The following is a 21,163-nucleotide window of genomic DNA, read 5'->3' on the forward strand; positions in this document are numbered from 1 at the left end:
ATTTTTTCTCTTGAAGTGAAAGTCAATTATAAATTTGTATGCACCTAATAATCCAACTTCAAAAATCTACAGAGCAAAAATTAAGAAATCTACAACTCATAATAGACACATCCATCATAATAATAGGAATTTTTAACTTACCTCTCAAGCAGACAAGAGAAAATCAGTAGGGATATAAAAATAACATAATTCACAATCTTGTTATAATAAACATATAGAGAATTCTTTGTACAAATCTGGACTTAAAAAAATTTCCAGCATGTATCCCAATGTTTCAGTTAAGGCAGTGGTTTACCACCCTACCAGATCCCTTTTGACAGAAAATACTCTGCAATTTAAAAAAAATTATCGTAAGATGAATTTGATACATATCCAAAGCAAGTTTCATCTTTTTCCTTCAAGAATATAATTTAAAAATCAATTTAAAGCCCTTACTATGATACAACAGAGAAGGAAAAGGAAACAAATTAAGCTAAAATACATATTTGAATGCATAAATGCTCAGGTGGGCCTATTCTAGAAGATAAAGGAATAAATCAGATGCATCTATGTGTAGAACTACACTTGTGACAGATACAAATGCAAACTAATAGAGACGTATTGTATTGGCAACTCAATTTATTATGATTAGCATTGCCACTGGTGGTATGGTTTTTCTGAAAAGGTTAAACAGAAAACCTCCTGGTAAAATTCCAAAAAATAATAGTACAGTCGTCCCACTGATTTTACCTTCCTAGAAATTCAAGTGTATTAAAACCATGCAAACATACTTTGTATTTACGCATACATCTGAGTTTCGTCTAAGTGTAGATAATTATTAACAGGTTTTTCATCTTCTTATCATGTCAATGTCAGTGAGAACATTACAAAGTCATGAGAAATTTGCAGCAATCTCTTATCCACTGTGGAGCACCTAGTGTCTCTGAGCCCACCTACTAAGTGCCTCCAATCATGTGACGAGAAGCGTTTCCAGCAATTTTCAAAATGCTGCCTGGAATAAGGACTGCCCCTACAGAGAACCACTGAGCTGGGTCATCCCTCTTGAAGCCTGTCTAACAGGAAAACAGTGGATCAGCCTAGAACTCCATGTTCTTGGAAGAAATGCACCATATCAGCTGCCTGAATGATGGCCCAGCTGCCTAGTCTTTCAGAATTCCTAAGCAGCATCTTACCTAAACCACAAGCTGGATTTCTATTGATGGAAACCTCTTTCTATGCCCCTCAAAGCTGTACCAAATGTTAAGGTACAAATCACATTGTGAATGCTTAATTATCAGTCAAATAAAGGGTAAGAATCACACTGGAAAAAAGTTAACTTGAGAAAAAGCTATAGATATATATAGATAATTGTGAATAGGTTTTTCATCTTAACTTGTTAATGTCAGTGAGAACATTACGAAATCGTGAGAGATTTGCAAAAGTGTCTTGTCCACTGCAGGGCATCTAGCATTTCTGAGCCCATCTACTAAGTGCCCCCAGTCAAGTAACACATGCTCTCTATGTAGCTATGTATACATCTATCCTATCTATCTGTCAATCAATCATCTATCTAATCTATCTACCTATTATCTATTTATCATCCATCTAATCTATCTACCTATTATCTATCATTTATCGATCATCTATCTAATCTATATATCATCTATCATCTATCTTTCTATCTAATCTATATATCTACCTAATCTAATCTCTCTATCATATATCTATCTTTCTATCTAATCTATATATCATCTATCTAATCTATCTATCATCTGTCTATCTAATCTACATACAATCTATCTAATCTATCTAGCTAATCTATCTCTCTATCACCTATCTATCATCTATCTATCTAATCTATATATCATCTATGTAATCTATCATCTATCTAATCTACCTATCATCTATCTAATCTATGCATCTTCTTTCTATCTAATATATGTATCATCTATCGAATCTATCATCTATCTATCATCTATCTTTCTATCTAATCTATCATTTATCTTATCTGTCTACCATCTATCTACTATCTATCTATCATCTATTTATCTATCTATCAATCACCTATCTATCTAGTGTATCTATCATCTCTCAATAGCTTTACTCTTGTAAATATGGATTTAAATATAAATATGCATTACAAATAATTTTTATCTCTTTGTGAATAGAGTTCAGTGAGGCCTCTCTGTCAGTGGTTGATTTCTAAATGTATATCAGGTTAATAAAACTACATTCCTTCCCAAATGTCTCAAAATGACACTTCCCAATGATTTAGGACCTGACTTCTTTTCTAATCAGTCCAGAGGATTGAGTTTCTGTTGCATGGCCCATGGAATCTGGGACTTTATCTTCAAATGACCTTCCAGATCTAGGAGGCGTCAGTTTGTGAGGTACACACATGGTCGGTTTTGGTATTTTTGCACAAACTTTCTCTTCTTGGGTTTTTCTTTATTTGTAGGAATGTTACTTGGCCATCTGGGACTTTTCAAAGGTGAATATCTCCGGGCTGTGTTCCTCTGACACTCTTTGAACTATTACGGCTTATTAAAAAGTTACGGCTTAAAAGTTTCTATTCCTTTTCCTAAAACATCTGTTTTCAATAACTCAGGCTTCCTTTGGAAATTTGAAGTTCTATGATTTTAGACTTTCCAAAAATAGGTTCTCTGCAGCTGCCTTTCAGAGTCATGGCAGTCTTCTTCAGGATGTCGGCTTATTTCAAAGAAACAATCTTCACACTGCTTTGGTCATTTCTGCCCTTTGAATGGATATTTCCTTAATGTATATTCTCGTTGGGGTCATGGCACAGATGGAAAAATTCCTTTATGATTACAAAGTAGTCCCAGCCAGCCAAACACAGTTAATAGATGTTCATGGCTACATAGTTCTATAGGCTAGTATTTCTAATATAGAGAAATCCTTGTCCTCATTTCACATAGCTCACAATTCAGAGGAAAATGAAGCATACAGATGACTTTATCCTAAAGACTAAATCATAGGGTTGGGGTGCAGGATATTGAAATGGAAGCTTTTCTGGCTCAGAGTCTTATCAGGATAGGTAGACCGTGTCTAGTGGTTCTGCCAGCATCAGCCCGCTGTCTTCCAGGAGGCCACCAAAAAGAAGGTGGAGAATCTATTGTGTGAGTTGTGGGAATTGGAAAGGGAGGGTTTCTTTGGGGTGCAAGCATACTGGTGTGCCTTTGAGAGAAGCTGACATGAGGCTGGTGGCGTTTGAGGGACCTAGGAGTGGGTGTCAGACCCCTTCCTGGGAACGGTAAAGGCTGTGGGGCACCCCTGGTGGCAGGGCACAAAGAAAGAGGGCTGCAGGCACCTGCTCCTCCCACAGTGGCAATAGGGGATCCAACGTGGGGTAGGGACAGGGGTAGAGGAAGGACTGGATGTTCAAGGCAGCGAGTTATTATGAAAGTGACTTCCAATGTAGAAAGGTGTTCTTGCAGGCAAAGTGACTCAGCCGATGGATGGTGGATTGCAAGAAAGCCATGGTTGTTGAAAGGAGTCCGATGAAGAAGGCACTACTTATATCAAGGGAGATGCAGTTGGAGCTCCCAGCAGGGTAATATATAGGGGAGCCTTAAAGACACACCTTAGAGCTTCTGCAACATCCAGAGTGCTTCAGCCCAGAGCACCACTGCACCAGCCATACAGCTTCCTCCCCATGGTGCCTGGCTCTAGGAGCCGATGATAACAGCTAGGAGTGTGGAAGGAGGCTGAATCAAAGGACCCTTCTCCCTCCCACTGGAGATTCCTAATCCTAAAGCCAGTGGAGGAGAGTTTCAGGTTTAATAAAATCAGAGAATTCTAGTATTAGAGTGTTTTGATCATTGAAAGAGATACTATTTGTGTATACATTTTTTGGAAGCAACGCAAACATCTATGCGATCTGCCTGAAACTTCATTAAGGGCTAAGAAAAACTAGCCAAGAAAGTGAGTTTGAAAAGTCCATAGCCAGAAAGAAAGAGGGGGCTTTCTGTTTGCTACCCAGAGACCAGCTCCTTTGATAAATCTTACATGGGTTTTTCAGGAAAGCTTAAGCCAAGTTAATAGTTCACTTTCCTAATGCAAGAGTCATCATCTCTTCTAGGCTCTAGATGAGAACTCACGGCTTATCTCAACCCCTCAAATATTTACCTTAGGCAGCAAATCCAGTTTTACCACCACATAAGTCTAATAGCACCCAGACTTCAAGGAATTTACAAGAACAATATTCAAAGGAAGATTAGTGTGGGGAGGTTAACTGGGGTCAATGTCTCTAAGAGTGTCAGAGATTCTTCAAAATCTTTGAAACTGAAGGCAAAAATGGTAAGCACCATGTAATTTTTTTTTCCCCTGCGGGGGAATGTAACCTTCCTCATTTTCTCAAAAGTGTCTGTGACTGAAAAATAGTCAAGAACCCCTGAGTTAGACCTTGGGTCCCTAATGAACTACCTGTGATAAAAGGAATAAATGCTCCATCTCAGCATCCAGGTGAATGACTCAAATACTCTAGGAGCAGGTGGAGAGATGAAATTACGCGTGAAGGACCGTCTGTAAGGCTCAGCACCTGATTAGAAAATGGGAGGTGTGAGATTTGCATCTGGTTGAAAAGAAAAAGAAAGAAAGAAAGGAAAGAAAATGGGAGGAACCACCACGACTGGGCAGAGGAAATAAATGGAATCTCCAAACAGGCTCAGCAACACACTGGGGGAACTGGAGTGAACATCTCCATGAGAGCACCCCTCCCTGGGCTGAGATGGTTGTGAAACCATCCCTATAATCTTTATAAAATTAATCATGAGAGAAGGGGTGAGAAATAAAAATAAACCAAACTTGCGGCACATCCAGCATCCATCATGCAGTCTGCTTTCTCTCTGACCTGCTTCCTCATGGCTGTTTGGTGCTTATTGTCCTAGAACCATGTAGACCCTGTTACAAGATTATAGCTCTCCACACCTGCTCTGCAGACAACAGCTTGAACCTTATGAAACATGATGTCTTCCCTTTGAGATATTCCTTCAGGTCTTGCATATTCATGAAAGTAATGACCTGTTTGATCTGAAAGACCCTGCTGATGCCAGCTGGTCTGAAGGAACCCACAGGAGCTGACTCACCAAAGAATGCAGTTTTCACCTTCTGATGATTTCATTCCCCTGACCCTACCAATGAACAACCCTAGTTTTCCAGCCCCTCATCCTCCATGATCCTCTTAAAAACCCCAGAATTCCTCAGAGAGATGTATTTGAAGGTCTCCTCCCATCTCCCTGCTTGGGGTCCTGCCATTGCTAAACTTTCTCTGCTGCAAACTCTGCTGTCTCAGTGCATTGGTCTGTTACTCTGCAGGGGGCACAGGAACTTGTTGGTTCTGAAACAGCAGAGCCTGCCTTTGCAGCCCTTCCTTGCTCAGCCACCAGATGTAGGCCACCCAGGAAATGGTGACCTGGGGCAGGGTGGCTCTCTGCCACTGAGGCTCACCTTCAGGAGCTGGTGGCTGAAGACACACACTGGCCACACTCCCCCTAGTTAGGCAGCAAAGCCTTCCTTGAATGAGAGTCCTTTCCACAGCTCCATGTCCACCACAGCTGTGTTCTCTCTTCCAGAATTACTCTAACAAAGCCCTCCAAGAACGTCTGTTTCCCTTCCATGGTTTGTTTTCTTTGCCCAGAGAATCGGGGGGCCATGCTTAGCCTAGGTTCAAAGGACCCTTCTCCCTCCCACTGGAGGTTCGTAATCCTAATGCCAGCCCAAGCTAGTGGAGGAGAGTCTTAGGTTTAATAAAATCAGGGAGTTTTAGTATTAGAGTGTTTTAATCCTTGAAAGAGATACCCTTTGTTTATATTTTTTGGAAGACATAAAATAATCTATGTGATCTGCCCGAAATTTCATTAATGGCTAAGAAAAACTAGCCAAGAAAATGGGTTTGAAGAATCCATAGCCAAAAAGAAAGATGGAGCTTTGTGGTTGCTGCTCAGAGACCAGCTCCTTTGATAAATCTTACATGGGTTTTTCAGGAAGTATAAAAAAGCTTAAGCCTATTTAAAAATTCATTTTCCTCATGCAAGAGTCACCCATCTCTTCAAGGCTCTATATGAGAACTTACAGCTTATCTCAGCCCCTCAAGCTGCAGGTATGGCTTTAACTTGACTCAAATGTGCTGTTGCAGTAGATGCTCAAACTTTTAAAGAAAGCCAAGTCTAAAGTTCAGCTCAGGACCTTTCTCACGAATCACGCACAATTGTAATTTTTAGAACTAAAATCGCAACTTCTGAAAATAAAAGAATTTGAAGAGCAACAAACCGATAAACAGAGAAGCATCCTCGCCTTCTTCGTGCACCTTCTGTCTTTGCTGCCGGCGCAGCGGGCTCTGACCGTGCTGTGCTTCTGGGATCCAGGTCTTCACCTGATCTCAACAGCCCACCAGCAGGGCCGTCTCTCCCCAATTAGAGATTTTACCTTCACAAACAGCGTCCTTCCTAGGACAAGGCTCAGACCACCCAGAAGAACGCTTGCCTTTTGCCTTTTCAACTTCTGTGCCCTTAGCTCCAGTTTAATTCCTCGCCAAGTGTCAGAAACAGGAAGGGGAAAAAAAGGGGTCAGCTGTCAGGGCAGCTTTGCGCTGGGAGCATTACACTCTCTCGGCTGTTTTCCCCAATTAGAATGTTTTCTGGACAGTTTGCTTGTGAACTAGGGCATAACCTGTTCAGCTTTTTCCTTTTGAAAAAGCCCACTGATTCTCTCTGTGTCTGTAGTGAAGTGTTAAAAAAAAAAAATCCCTATTGTATATATTCAACTTTTGATACAGCTCTGGAAAAATTGCGCATATACTAAGAATACATAATAACATTAGTTTCCTAAGCATATTTATGATTAAGTAGCTTATAATGTCAAAGGATCAACCAACAGATGGCTAAGATAGAAATTAACATGGTCCTTGATTTAAAAAAAAGTTTAAATTCATTTAAAAGAAAAAAAATACAAAACTGAAGACTGGACGTTTCCAGTTTTCCTTCCTGGAGATTTAATTGAGCCATCTGAAACTCATTTGAGAAACTGATCTTTAAAAGGCTTTGCGATAAAGTTTAAATTTTGCTCAAGTACTGCTGATGCTTATTCTGCTGTTTCTCTGACAAGAAATGCCCCTGCTCTAGAGCAGAGATCACAGGGAACAACTTAGAACATGGGGTTTGTGGCCTTGTGTGGTGGCTCAGGTCTTAAGCCCAGCACTTTGGGAGGCTGAGGTGGGAGGACTGCTTGAGGACAGGAGTTTGAGGCCAGCTTGGGCAACATAGTGAGACTTTGTTTCTACTTTAAAAAAAGAAAGAAAGAAAGAAAAGGCTGGGCACGGTGACTCATACCTGTAGTCCCAGCACTTTGGGAGGCTGAGGTGGGTGGATCACCTGAGGTCAGGGGTTCGAGACCAGCCTGACCAACATGGAAAAACCCTGTCTCTACTAAAAATACAAAAATTAGCCAGGCATGGTGGTGCATGCCTGTAATCCCAGCTACGTGGGAGACTGAGGTAGGAGAATCACTTGAACCCAGAAGCCAAGATCATGCCATTGCACACCAGCCTGGGCAACAAGAGCAAAACTCTGTCTCAAAAAAAAAAAAAGAAGAAGAAGAAGACAGGAAATGGGGTTTGTGGACTCTATCAGCAACTTCTGAGTCAACATGGGACTATTTGGCCACATACATTCTCTCTTCATGGAACTTATGGTGGTGATCACAGTCCAGCCCTCCTCCAAACAGAGCTCATGAAAACAGACAGTACCCTTGCCAAGTGACTTGTATGTATTCACATTTAAGACTGAGTTCTTTTTTTTTCTTTAAAATTTCAAGGTAATAAATATATCCATCTTGTTCAAAAGCTTCTTTGTGTCCCTTTGTGGTCTGTGTGTTAAGAACGCTTAACATGAGATCTACCCTCTTAACAATTTATTTATTTTTTTGTTTATTTTGAGATGGTTTCACTCTGTCACCTAGGCTGGAGTGCAGTGGTGCGATCACAGCTCACTGCAGCCTCAACCTCCCAGGCTGAAGCAATCCTCCTGCTTCAGCCTCCACCTACCTGATTTTAATTCTTTTTTTTTTTTTGAGACAGAGTCTCACTCTGTCATCCAGGCTGAAATGCAATGGTGCGGCCTTGGCTCACTGCAACCTCCACCTCCCGGGTTCAAGCAACTCTCCTGCCTCAGCCTCCCGAGTAGCTGGGATTACAGGCATGCGCCACCACACCTGGCCAATTTTTGTATTTTTAGTAGAGACAGGGTTTCACTATGTTGGCCAGGCTGGTCTCGATTTCCTGACCTCGTGATCCACCTGCCTCGGCCTCCCAAAGTGCTGGGATTACAGGCGTGAGCCACCACACCCGGCCTATCCTGATGTCATTTCTTTTGGATATATAGTAATTCCTGCTTATCTGCCAGGGCAGGTCCCAAGACCCCAGTAGCTGCTTGCAATCATGGATAGTACCAAACTCAATTGCTGTCCATCCAAATGCAACTTCCGTTCATGTCTTCCACCCATAAAGTTAAGTACTTTTCTGTCTAAATGAGGCACTCATCACATACTGTGGCCGTAAAACTTTTGTAGTCTGAGAGGCGACAGCAAAATCAGCACACCTTTTTTCCCCCTTCTTCACAATTTCATAGACGAAGGACTTGTTCTTACTGTAAATCTTAACAGCTTCAACATACATTTTTTTCTTTCCTTATTAAGTTGAGAACTTTCACTACTTGACTTAAAGGAAATACTTTATTGCTTCTCTTTGGCATATCTGAATCACCGGCATCTCTATTCTTGCACTTTGGGGACAATATTAAGTTAAAGAAGGGCTTCTTGAACACAAGTACTGTGATACTGCAACAGTCAGATCTGATAACTGTGACTCAGTGGGCAGGTATTTTGTAAAATGTGGGTCCACAGTGCGTGTCAGTCATGTCCTGAAAGGAACAGAGTGGGGCAGCTCAAGATTTCATCTTGCTACTCAGGACCGTGTGCAATTTACAATTTATGAATGGTTTATTTCTGGAATTTTCCATTTTATATTTTCAGACTACCATTGACCATAGGTAACTGAAACTGCAGAAAACAAAACCATGGATAAAAGTTACTGCTGGATATCCAGAAGCGGGATTGCTGAATCATATGGTTGTTCTATTTTAGTTTTTTTTTAGGAAGCTTCATATTGTTTGCCATAGCAGCTGCATCAATTTCCAGTCCCCACTAATGATGTACAAGGGTTTCAATTCTTCAAACCTCACCACCATTTATTGTCTTTTGCTTTTTTGATAATAGTCATCCTAACAGGTGTGAGATGATATCTAACTGCAGTTTTGATTTTCATTTCCTTGATGATTAGTGATGTTCAGCATCTTCTCATGTACTTGTAGGCCATTTCCATGTCCTCTTTGGAGAAATGTCTGTTCAGTTCTCTTACCCCTTTATAAATTGGGTTATATATAATGTGTATGTGTGTGTATTAGTCCATTTTCATGCTGCTAATAAAGACATACTCATGATTGGGCCATGTACAAAAGAAAGAGGTTTAATTAAATTTATAGTTTCACATGGCTGGAGAGGCCTCACAATCCTGTTGGAAGCCAAGGAGGAGCAAGTCACATCTTACGTGGATGGTGGCAGGCAAAAAAAGAGCATGTGCAGGGAAACTCTGTCTTGTAAAGCCGTCAGATCTCATGAGACTTATTCACTATTATGAGAACAGTGCAGGAAATACCCACCTGGATAATTCAATCACCTCCCACTGGGTCCCTCCCACAACACATGGGAATTCAAGATGAGATTTGGGTGGGGACACAGCCAAAGCATATCAGTATGTGTGCATTCATTTACATATTTATTTGCTGTTGAGTTGGGGAAGTTCCTTATATATTTTGGAAATTAGCGCCTTATTAGGTGTATGGTTTGCAAGTGTTTTCTCCCATTCCATAGGTTACCATTTTACTCTGTTGATTATTTCCTTAGCTGTACAGCAGCTTTTTAGTTTGATGTAGTCCCACTTGTTTACTTTTGCTTTTGTTGCCTTGTTTTTGGTGTCATGTGCAAGAATGTCAAGAAGCTTTCTCCTATGTTTTCTTCTAGGAGTTTTATGCTTTCAGATCTTACTTATCTTACTTTTAAGTCTTTAATCCATTTTGAGTTATTTTTTCTGTATTGTATAAGACAAGGATCCAGTTTTATTCTTTTGAGTATGGTCATCCAGTTTTCTCAACACTATTGAAGAGACCATCCTTTCCCCATAAGGTATTCTTGGCACTCTTGTCAAAGATCAGTTGGCCATAGTTGTGTGGGTTTATTTATGGGCCCTTAATTATGTTCCCTTGGTCTATATATCCATTTTTATGCCTGTACCATACCGTTTTGATTACTGTAGCTTTGCAATATATTTTGAAATCTGGAAGTGTGATACCTCTAGCTTTGTTCTTATTCAAAATTGCTTTGGCTACTTGGAGTCTTTTCTGGTTCCATATGAATTTTAGGATTGCTTTTTCTATTTCTGTAAATTATGCCATTGAGATTTTGATAGGATTGCGTTGAATCTGTAGATTGCTTTGGGTAGTATAGATATTTTAACAATGTTAATTCTTCTAATTCATGAACATGGGATGTAATTTCATTTATTTGTGTCTGCTCTATTTTATTTCATCAATATTTTATAGTTTTTGGTGTATAAGTCTTTCCTCTTTGGTGAAATTTATTTAAATTTATTTCCAGGTATTTTATTCTTTTTGGTGCTATTGTAAGTGGGATTGTTTGCATAATTTACTTTTCATATAGTTTATTGTTGGCATGTAGGAATACAACTGATTGCATTTGATTTTGTATGTTGAGTTTGTATTATTATCATATCCTACAACTTTACTGAATTCATTTATTTTTTCTAACAGAATATTTTTCCTGTGGAGTTTATAGGGTTTTCTACATATTAAATCATGTTATCTGAAAACAGAGATAATCTTACTTCTTCCTTTTGGATTGGATGTCTTTTATTTCTTTTTCTTGCCTAATTGCTCTGACTAGGACTTTCAGTACTATATTGAGTAGAAGTGGTGAGAATGGGTATCCTTCTCTAAAAGTGAGTTCTTATTGGTAAGACTCAGAATCATTTATTTAGAAAATATTTATAGAGCCTCATTTTGAATTTTATACCATGTGAGCTGCATATATTGTGTAAGACAAACTCTATCTTCAAGGACTTTGTATGTTACTAGGGAAGATAAGTCACGCCCACAAATAACAATTATACAAAGTGGTATGGAACAATTATTATGAAAGAGCTATAAATGCTTTGGAAGTTTGAGAAGTCAGAGATAACATCTAGATATATACCCATCATTTATGTGTACAGAGGCACTTCTTACCTAATTACACTAAGGGGCACTTTATCAATAGGATAGTATCTAATTAGAAAATAGAAATGTGAGTTGGCTTGTATATTTCCTGCAGCACATTCCTTCAGTAATCCCTTATTAATATATCAAGAATCCGTGTTTTCTACACGATCATCAAGTAAATGTTCTATGATTTTGAAAAAAATCACTAACTGGTAAAAAGCTTAAGCTGAGTTGTAATTCTACTTCCCAGAACTTTACTCCTCTGGGACTCACTTCCTCTATGTCATCACCAATGAGGAACAATTGGAAGGAGTTTGTGTGTTCTCACAACCCACACTAGTAGGAAAACCAAGGGGGTAAAAAACATTGAAGAAAATATGAAGAAATTAGGAGAATGCTCTGTGAGCATAACAGTCTATTTTCTGAGAGTCCTTGGTATCCCCATCTTAATCTCCCTGGGAGGTGAAATTGACTACTGTAATGTAATAAGAGGAAGTTTTGTCTTTGTTGTCAAGAAGCAGTTAAACTTATAAAATCTCATCTTTCCTCATAGTATTGAAGAGTAATGACTTGTAGATGTTTCCCACTGCAAAGCATTATATGAAGCAGCTGGTGCAACCATGCCCAGTAGGAAGAAGAGTGTGTCATTTTAAGTAAAAGAGTGAGAATTCACCAGGTTGCACCCTAGAGAAAACCATATGTCATTGGTGGAGTTTCAAGACTCCTGGCTGGGTTGTAGGATACACAGAACTGCTTTTATTTCTCCTAGTAAGCAAGTTCCAAGTTCATAAATTTCCCTGAACTGTCATTGGTATGGAAATGAGAACTTTCAGACCCACACAGTTGATATCTACTCACACTTTGAAAATCTGATTTGAAATATGACACTGAAAATCTTAAGCCTTCATTCAAGCTCTGAATATAGATCAGGCTACTCAGTGTATGAGATGGAATTGTCTAAAGCCTAAAAAAAAAAAAAAAAAAAAAAAGGAAACTTGTGATGTTTTTCTTCTTACCATAACCTGTGGACTTGTGGTACCTGTAGCAAAGACATAATGACCAGGACACGACTAGATGTAAATATTGAATAATCCATGCAATTGGATGAAAAAACTGATTCATATTTTAGTTATTCTTAGAAAACTGATCTTAGAAATAGGGTTCTTAGAAATTACTGCCTCGCTATTGCAGAGGAAGGAAGGAGAGTAACATTTGTAGATTAACTGGTTGCCGAGCACCTGCAGACACTGTGCTGAGCACTTCCACAAGCGTCAGTGCACATAACTACTATTATTAATGTCTCTGATGCAAAGATAAGGGAACTGGCCGGGTGCGATGGCTCACGCCTGTAATTCCAACACTTTGGGAGGCTGAGGTGGGTGCATCACCTGAGGTCAGGAGTTTGAGACCTACCTGTCCAACATGGTGAAACCCTGTCTCTACTAAAAATACAAAAGTTAGTCAGGCGTGGTGGTGTGCAGAAGCCCTAGCTGCTCTGGAGGCTGAGGCAGGAGAATTGCTTGAACCCAGGAGGCAGAGGTTGCAGTGAGCTGGGATTGCACCACTGCCCCTCCAGCCTGGGCAACAGAGCATGACCCTGTCTCAAAAACAAAACAAACAAACAAACAAAGATAAAGAACTAAGAGCCAAAGCAGATATGCAGGAAAACCCGCTCAACTATCCTGACTCCACTCTACATTGGAGATGATGACAGGCATAAAGGTCGTTGGCATCCATGACAGTCAAGTTCTTACCCAAAGGACATATGGTGGAATTCCTGCTATATAGTCAGATGCCACGGAGAGTAGGCACAGAAAGGAGTGAATAAGAGAACTATCAGAGAAATAGTGAATGGAGGAGTGAGGGCTGGGGTGTCCTACACTTTTCCAGAATGAGGCAGGATGTGGGATCTTTGCTAATTTGCACTCACTGAAATGCTCCTAGATTTTCCCAACATGAATATATCACAGTTGGGCTTTCCCCAGAGGTATATCCTAGGGCAAGTTCAAGTTTATTTGGGAAAACAATGGGAGGGAAGGAGAAGGCAAAACAGTCAATACATGGTCCATTATCAAGCAACTTGCCATGTGGACACCAGAAGTTCATGCCCACTGGAGAGCTCTGCCACTATGGAACACACACCTCAGTGTTACCCTGCCCAATGGATGGGGGAGCTGGGACATTTGCACATCAGGTGCCGTCAGCCATCAGTTGGGGGTTATACTTGGAAGGCATTGATTCTCTGGCTAGCTGGCCTTTTACAAGAAAGAGATACAGGGCACACCACAGTGGTAATGACTGCAGAGACCCAGCAAGGGCACCCACAAGACTAATGATTGATTCATCCAGAACTCCATATTTTATTTTATTTTATTTTATTTTATTTTACTTTTTAGAGACTGAGTTTTGCTCTTGTTGCCCAGGCTGGAGTACAATGGCGTGATCTTGGCTCACTGCAACCTCTGTCTCCTGGGTTCAAGTGATTCTCCTGCCTCAGCCTACCGAGTAGCTGGGATTACAGGCAGCTGCCACCACACCCAGCTAATTTTTGTATTTTTAGTAGAGACGGGGTTTCACCAGGTTGGCCAGGCTGGTCTCGAACTCCCAACCTCAGGTGATCCACCCACCTCGGCCTCCCAAAGTGCTGGGATTACAGGTGTGAGTCACTGTGCCCGGCCCAGAACTCCACCTTAATTAGGACACATTGCTTAGCATCTACTTGGTACTGGAAAGGAAAGAGCAAATCTCGACCCTTTGACTTATAGGAACTAATCACATTTTCATACTGTCTCATACTTCTCCATGAAGTGTACTGTTTGTTGGCTTGTGGTCTTAAAAATATCCCTTTAACTTCCACTTGATGGAGTAGACGTGCTTTTCCCTATTCATCTTGACAAGTACAACGAAAAACCCAGGATGTCAAATGCAAGACAACAAGGTGACTGTACTTAATGCGACTAAACCATTTAAAAATGGTTGAAATGGCTTGGGGCTAGGAGTTTGAGACCAGCTTGAGCAACATAGCAAGACCTCTACAACAGATTTAAAATATTAGCCAGGTGTCATGGTGTGCACCTGTAATCCCAGCTGCTTGGGAGGGTGAGGTGGGAGGATTGCTTGAGCCCAGGAATTTGAGGCTACAGTGAGCTGTGATCACGCCACTGCACTGCAGCATGGACACAGCATTCGACACCATCTCTAAAACAAACAAAAGCCAAAAAACAAAAACAAAAACAAAGTAATTGAAATGGAAACTTTTATGTTTATTTTGCCACAAACAAACAACAACAACAAAACAAAAAACAAACATGAGAAGACTCTGAAAGGGGAAGAGGAGAAGCAGACTGGCCTGGGACTCCAAGACACAAAGAATGATATGGTGGGCCAGGTGTGGTGGCTCACGCCTGTAATCCCAGCACCTTGGGAGGCGGAGGCAGGCAGATCTCGAGGTCAGGAGATTGAGACCATGCTGGCCAACATGGTGAAACCCCCTCTCTACTAAAATACAAAAAAAAAAATTAGCTGGGCGTGGTGGCACGCACCTGTAGTCCCAGCTACTCGGGAGGCTGAGGCAGGAGAATCACTTGAACCCAGGAGACGGAGGTTGGAGTGAGCCGAGATCTCCAGCCTGGTGACAGAGTGAGCCTCCATCTCAAAAAAAAAAAAAAAAAAAAAAAAAAAAAAAAAAAAAAAAAAGAAAGAAAGAAAGAAAGAATGACTTGATTGTCAATTCCCTCCTCCTCCTCCTCCTCCTTCTCCTCCTCCTCCTCCTCCTTCTTCTTTCTTCTTCTTTCTTCTACTTTCTTCTTTTTCTTCTTTTCTATTTCTGACTGGGTACCAGAGGGGCCAGCAACAGGAAATGCCAATAGCTACAGAATTTTTTAAGCCTGAATACAAGACTGTTCTCCAGCCAGAGGACCAGGAAAGCGGAAGTCTGTCAAGACAGAAAACTTTCAGACAATAATCACTCTACCCCAACCCAATACCACAGAAAATAGTATGTTCCCCTATGTCCACTCTGCCAGCAAGGGTTGAGTGGGGAGCCTAGACTCCCATCCTTACCAGGCTGTAATGACGGGACCCATGTCCCACTGAGTGATGTCAGCAAAGGCATAGAGTGAAACTAGGACATTCATCCCCACTGAGTAGCAACAACATGTCCCTCTTCTGCCATGCTGGGTCAGTAGACACCACACAGGGGGCCTGGATCTTCATCTCCACCCAGGAGCAACAGGACACCCTCTCTTCCCCTTTCTTGCTGGGGTTTTACCCACATGAGACGAATCTGGTTCAACTTTTTGTGTGTGTGTGTGGGGGGACGGGGGTCTCACTATGTTGCCTAGACTGGTCTTGAACTCCCGGATATAAGTGATCCTCCTGCCTCAACCTCTCAAAGCCCTGGGATTACAGGCATGCACCACCATGCCTGGCCTGGTTCAACTTTCATGTAACAAACTTGTGAGTTGCTTTTCAGTTGCCATGGGCCCCCAGGTTGAAGGTCACATAACCTGAGTATGCCCAGATGAACTAAGGGTGCAGCCACAAGGGGGCCCTAAGTGCTCGGAAGGAGGAGCATGGACTAAATTAAAAAGCGGACACCACATGGCAGGATCCAGGATCCAATGAGATTGAGCCCTGGCATCACCCGCTGGCAGGATCCAGTCAGATTACACCTCATTACCCAATGCTTATAAAGCCTGAGCCAGCTCCCAGCTTGGGGAGACAGATTGGAGCGTTTCCTTTTATTCCTTGCTGGTCAACTCAAATAAAGCTTTTCTATTTTTTTTCTTTGAGACAGTTTCACTCTTGTTGCTCAGGCTGGAGTGCAATGGCGTGACCTCCACCTCCCGGGTTCAAGCGATTCTCCTGTCTCAGCCTCCGAGTAGCTAGGATTACAGGTGCGCACCACCACACACAGCTAATTTTGTATTGTTAGTAGAGACAGGGTTTCGCCAGGTTGGCCAGGCTGGTCTCAAACTCCTGACCTCAGGTGATCCACTGCCGCGGCTTCCCAAAGTGCTGAGATTACAGATGTGAACCACTGTGCCTGGCCAGCTTTTCTTTTTTCAACAGCTGGTGCCATGGTATTGGCCTCTGTGCACATCAGGCAGCAAGCACATCGATAGCTTGGTAATTGGGTGGTGTCAGAGGAGAACTTGTGGGAGCCAGAGCCTTCACCACTGCCCAGTGGTAATGAGGTCATCCCTCGGCTTGTCCGTCGTGGCCACACAGGGAACAGTCATGGCGAACCTCTACCCCTCTCAGCTAGAAAGATGTTGTTAGAGGAGGTAGAGAGCTGGAAATAGGCAGGCAAAGGAGCTCCTGGGAAAAGATGTCTTGGAGGTGCTGCCCTTTGACAGTCAGAGAAAAAGACGAAGGCTACACTGACTACTTCTGGCCTTGTGGGTGGGCTCTTCCAGCTCTGATGGGGGTTTATCAAGCCCTAGACAGAGATAACCATGGTAAGGACTTTCCATGCTGATGAGCATGCCCACTGCTCCCAAACCTTGCCGTAGAATATCCTGTTGCTCATTATAATAGTGAAAAGCACACCCCTGGGTGGAGATTTTAAATGCAGATGAGATATGTGATGTGTGGACCAGCATGCACAACCACAGAGCATGCACACCCAACGGGACTGCCCAAAACATGATTGCAAGTGATGCCCCCTCCTGCCCCTGCAGGAAAAATCATGTAAGATTCTCTAAAGAGAGTCCCGCAGCAGCCTGCTCTGTCTCATCTCTTTCAGAGTGCGCCATCCCTTTAAATAAACTCTACTACTGCTGTTTCCAGCCTGACCAGCCTGGAGCTGTTTTCCAGATGGGTCAGCCTGCTTCCCTCTTGGGGTGTGCTTGTATCTCCTTAATAAACCTTTTGAGGCTGGGTACAGTGCTTACACCTGTAATCTCAGCATTTTGGGAGGCCAAGGTGGGCGAATCACTTGAGGTCAGGAGTTCGAGACCAGCCTGGCCAACATGGTGAAACCCTGTCTCTACCACAAATACAAAAATTAGCCAGGCATGGTGGTGCATGCCCGTAATCCCAGTTACTTGGGAGGCTGAGGCAGGAAAATCACTTCAACCCAGGAGGTGGAGGCTGCAGTGAGATGAGATCACACCACTGCACTCTGGCCTGGGCAACTGAGTGAGACTCTGTTTCAAAACAAAAACAAAAACAAGACCTTTGCTTGCATTACGAATTGTCTCTTGGCTGAATTCTGTCTCCCGCATTAGACAAGAACCAAGGACTCTTGCACTTCCCAGTGACAGTATCAGCAGAGCCCAGGGGGATCCCGAACTCCCACCCTGCCCAGCAATAAAGAGAAGCCCCTCCCCATGTAGTGTCAATGACAGCTGAGTCTGAGTCGGGGAAGGGACTTCCACTCCCACCTGGTGGTAACAGAGTGCTGCCCCCTTTACCCACCAGAGCTGTATCACAGGAGGCCTGCCAAAAATAAGATTTAAGTAAGAGCTATAGTCTCCTGATACAATACTCAGAATGTCCAGGTTTCAAGATAAATCACTTGTCATGCCAAGAACCAGGAATAGCTCAGCTTGAATGAGAAAAAACAACCCAAAGACACCAACGCTGAGATAAAATAGATGTCAGAATGATCTCACCAGGATTGAAAAGCAGCCATCATAAAAATGCTTCAATGAGAAATCATAAACATGCTCCAGCCAAAAGATAAAAGGGGGGTCTCAGCAGAGAAATGGATAATGTAAAGAAAAATATAATAATTAAAAGAAAAAACTCAATGGATGGGCTCAAGAGCAGAATAAAGAAGACAGAGGGAAGAATCAGTGAACTTGAAGATAAAACAGTAGAAATGAACTACTCTGCAAACAGAGAAAATAAACAAAAAAATGAGAAAGGGCAGCACTCCAGGGATCTGTGGGGCTATAGCCAAAGAAATAATATTCAAATCCGTGGATTACCAGAAGGAGAGGTGCAAGAGAGAGTGCAGCTGAGAAATTATTTGAAGGCATAATGGCTGAAAAATCCCCACATTTGGTAAAAGAGCACATGTGTACAGATTCAAGAGGCTGAATAGATCTTAGGCAGGATAAATCCAAAGACACATCACACTCAAACTTGTTAAAATGAAAGAAAAGAAAAACTTTTGAAAGAAGCCAGAGAGAAATGACACCTTATCAGAGGGGAAAAAGTTTTTTGAATGACAGTGAATTTCTTGTCAGAAACAAACAAAACTCTGGTTTGATTTTATTTTTATAACAGTGAACAAGCAACTCAATGGGGAGAAAAACAGTCTTTTCAAAAAGTGAATCTTGACCTAAACATTGGACCTTACACAAAAATTAACCCCAAATGGATAATGAACTTAAATGTAAACGTAAAACTATAAAATGCTGAAAAGGAAACACAGGAAAAAGTCTTCAGAAACTTGAGCTCGATGATGAGTTCTTAGACGTGGCACCAGAGGCATGATCTATAAAAGAAAAATATCACGAATTGGATTTCATTAAAATTACGAACATTTGTTCTATGAAAGACCCTGTGAGGAGGATGAAAAGACAAGTTATGAACTAGGAGAAAATACGTACAAACCATATGTCAGGAAAAAGACTCATATCTGCAAATATTTTAAAGGACTCTCAAAACTCAACAGCAAAACAAGTTAAACAATCCATTCAGAAACTGAACCAAAGATATGAACAAATATCTCACCAAAGGGTTTATATGGGTGGCAGATAAGCACATGAAAAGATGTTCAATATCACCAGCTGTTAGGGAAATGCAAATCTGTGGTCATAATGAGATATCAGTACGCAATTATCTGAAAAGTTAAATTTTAAAAAGTGACAACACCAAGTGATGGTGAGGACGTGGAGCAATTGGAACTCTTGTATGTTGCTGGTGGTACCTGTAAAATGATACAGGCAGTCCGGAAAATTGGTAGTTTCTTGGAAAACGAAACATACGCTTACTGTATGGTTCAGCAATTGTACTCCTAGGCATTTATCCCAGAAAAATGAAAACTCGTGTCTACTCAAAGCTTGTAATCAGATGTTCATAGCAGCATTATTTGTAATAGTCCTGTATTAGGCCATTCTTGTGTTGTTTCAAGAAAAACCTGAGACTGGGTAATTTATAAAGAAAAGAGGTTTAATTGGCTCATGGTTCTGCAGCCTGTACAGGAAGCATGGTGCTGGCATCTGCTCAGCTTCTGGGGAGGCCTCAGGAAGCTTCCAATCATGGCGGGCAGTGAAGGGAGAGTAGGCACATCACATACATCACATGGCCAGAGCAACAGAGAGAGAGAGAGTATTGGGGGAAGGTGCCATACACTTTTCAAAGACCAGATCTAGTGAGAATTCACTATCACAAATATAGCACCAAACTATGAGGGCTCTGCCCAGTGATCCAGTCCCCTCCCACCAGGCCCCACCTCCAGCATTGGGGATCAGAATTCAACATGAGATTTGATGGGTGCAAATATCTAAACTATATCAAGCCCCAAACTAGAAGCAACCAAAATGTCCCTCAGTAGGTGAATGGTTAATTGGTTAATTGGTGTTTTGTGGTGTATCCATCCCACGGAATACTGCTCCCTACTAAGAAGAAATAAACTTTTTTTTCTTTTCTTTTCTTTCTTTTTTTTTTTTTTGAGGCAGAGTTTCACTCTTGTTGCCCAGGTTGGAGTGCAATGGCACAATCTCAGCTCACTGCAACCTCTGCCTCCTGGGTTCAAGTGATTCTCCTGACTCAGCCTCCTGAGTAGCTGGGACTACAGGCACCCACCACCATGCCCAGTTAATTTTTGTATTTTTTGTAGAGGCGAAGTTTTACCATGTTGGCCAGGCTGGTCTTAAACTCCTGACCTCAAGTGAGCCACCTGCCTCGGCCTCCCAGGTGTTGGGATTACAGGTGTGAGTCACTGTGCCCGGCCAGAAATAAACTACTGACACAGGCAACAATTTAGCTGGATCTCATGGGCATTATGATGAGTTAAAAAGCCAATCCCAAAAGGTCACATCCTATATAATTCCATTTCTATAATATTCTCAAAATGCCAAAATTATAAAGACAGAGAATAAATTAGTGGTTACTGGCATTAGGGATGATGGAGGCTGAGGAGTGGCTAGAAAGGGGTAGAATGAGGCAGATCTTTGTCAGGATGGATCCATTCTGTGTCTCGATTACAGTGGTGGTTATACAAACCTACATGTGATAAATTGACATGGAAGTGCTTGTACATGTTGTACCAATGTCAATTCCTATTTTTCTACATTCTGCTATGATTAAGATGTCACTGGCTGGGTGCAGTGGCTCATGCTTGTAATCTCAGCAACTTGGGAGGCTGAGGTGTGTGGATCACAAGGTCAGGAGTTCAAGACCAGCCTGGCCAACATGGTGAAACCCCGTCTCTACTAAAAATACAAAAAAAAATTAGCTGGGCATGGTGGCGGGCACCTGTAATCCCAGCTACTTGGGAGGCTGAGGCAAGACAATTGCTTGAACCTGGGAGGCAGAGGTTGCAGTGACCCAAGATCACGCCACTGCACTCCAGCCTGGGTGACAGAGTGAGACTCTGTCTCAAAAAAAAGATGAAGATGTCACCATTGGTGGAAACTGGTTGGCGTTTTCACGAGACCTCTCTGCACTCCCTTTGCAGCATCTTGTGAATCTATAATTATTTCAAAATAACAAATATTTTAAAGAGTGTGTCACTCCTATGGTTTCTGAAAGAATCAAATGAGACAATAACTAAAAGGCTTAGAAGAGTACCTGAAAAGTACACACTTAACATTAAAAATGGAAAAACACTGTCTCATAAAATGAGTCCCATAATATATTCTTCAGATTTTAAAATCGTT

At 41.7% G+C, this 21,163-nt stretch overlaps 1 long non-coding RNA gene across 2 annotated transcripts in view; it reads left to right on the forward strand.

Annotated features, from left to right (window-relative positions):
* The window catches only part of LOC105483381 (uncharacterized), an 88,120-nt gene extending 86,828 nt beyond the window's left edge, over positions 1-1,292 (forward strand). For both annotated transcript variants that reach the window (XR_011621729.1, XR_988215.2), the window contains exon 6: positions 856-1,292. This is a non-coding gene — a long non-coding RNA (uncharacterized lncRNA). The remainder of the gene's footprint in view (positions 1-855) is intronic.
* Positions 1,293-21,163: the final 19,871 nt, after the last annotated feature.

Source organism: Macaca nemestrina, chromosome 4 (assembly GCF_043159975.1).
Source record: "Macaca nemestrina isolate mMacNem1 chromosome 4, mMacNem.hap1, whole genome shotgun sequence".
Lineage (NCBI taxonomy): Eukaryota > Metazoa > Chordata > Mammalia > Primates > Cercopithecidae > Macaca > Macaca nemestrina.